Here is a 1,059-nt window from a genome sequence, read left to right as displayed (position 1 = left end):
AAAAAAAAAAAAAAAAAAAAAAATTGCTATCCATTCTTTTGTGCTTGTCTTACTCTAGTTGTGGATAGTTTTTTGTTGCATGAGTGTTAGGTGAGTACGTAATACTAAGAATTGATTAGAAAGAAGAGATCCAACAAGTAGTGACTTTATACGTTTACTTTCTTTAAAGCCTTTCAATATGGGAGACCAATATCAAAACCCTTCACATTAGTCTCTAAAAGATAGGTTCTACCCTGTTAGAACAGCCCAACCTTCGTGCATAGTTCTATCACAAGCCCAGGGCAATAATTTTGAACTTAAATCTCAATACATCAATATGTTGCTCCACTTCCATGGGTTGACCTCTGAGGATGCATACCTATTTCTAAGGGAATTTGAAGAGGTATACGTTCTAATTAAGATCCAACAACTTTCTAATGATGCTGTTAAGCTTAGGTTTATCACTTTTGCATTAAAAGACTAAGCTAAGAAGTGGTTGTATGGGTTACCCACAAATTTCATAACCTCATGGGAACAGTTCACAGTTGTCTTCCTTAAGAAGTTTTTCCCAACTCACGAGACCAATAAACTTAGAAGTGATATCCTTCAGTTTAGGCAAAAGCCTAATGAGTCATTTTTCAAACTTATAGAGAGATTCAAGGATCTACTCCAAGAATGCCCTCACCATGGCCTAGACTTATGGCATTTATATCAAATAATTTATGAGGGTATTGATTACCTAACTAAACAAATGATAAAGTCTATATGCCCTGAGGGATTCACATCCTTTACAGATGAATGAAAGGTATAGAAATTCGTACTTGACTTAGCTGACAAAACCCGTGAGTGAGAATCAACCTAAGAGAGTGAAAGAACCATAGGAGAAAAATAATATTTTGTGGATGGGATAGTAGCCAAGGAAGCCCATTTGGATAGCATAATCAAGAGGATTAAAGCTATTATTCCTAAAGAGCCATCATCAGTCAATTTGGTTAAGATTTGTGCTTTGTGCCAGTACCCTGGACATGTCATAGAAGAATGCCCCAACACCTCTGAGGGCACTTCTAATGATAGTGTTAA

The 1,059-nt window shown here is 36.2% G+C and overlaps 1 non-coding gene across 1 annotated transcript; it reads right to left on the bottom strand.

The window, feature by feature from the left end:
• Positions 1–565: 565 nt before the first annotated feature.
• On the bottom strand, positions 566–672 carry LOC122066212. Its single transcript, XR_006136284.1, has one exon. It is a non-coding gene; the product is annotated as a small nucleolar RNA R71 (small nucleolar RNA).
• Between the last annotated feature and the right edge of the window lie 387 nt (positions 673–1,059).

This window comes from Macadamia integrifolia, unplaced genomic scaffold (assembly GCF_013358625.1).
Source record: "Macadamia integrifolia cultivar HAES 741 unplaced genomic scaffold, SCU_Mint_v3 scaffold2298, whole genome shotgun sequence".
NCBI lineage: Eukaryota > Viridiplantae > Streptophyta > Magnoliopsida > Proteales > Proteaceae > Macadamia > Macadamia integrifolia.
The sequence above is the reverse complement of the archived record's forward strand: the minus strand, read 5'-3'. Positions and strand labels throughout refer to the sequence as shown.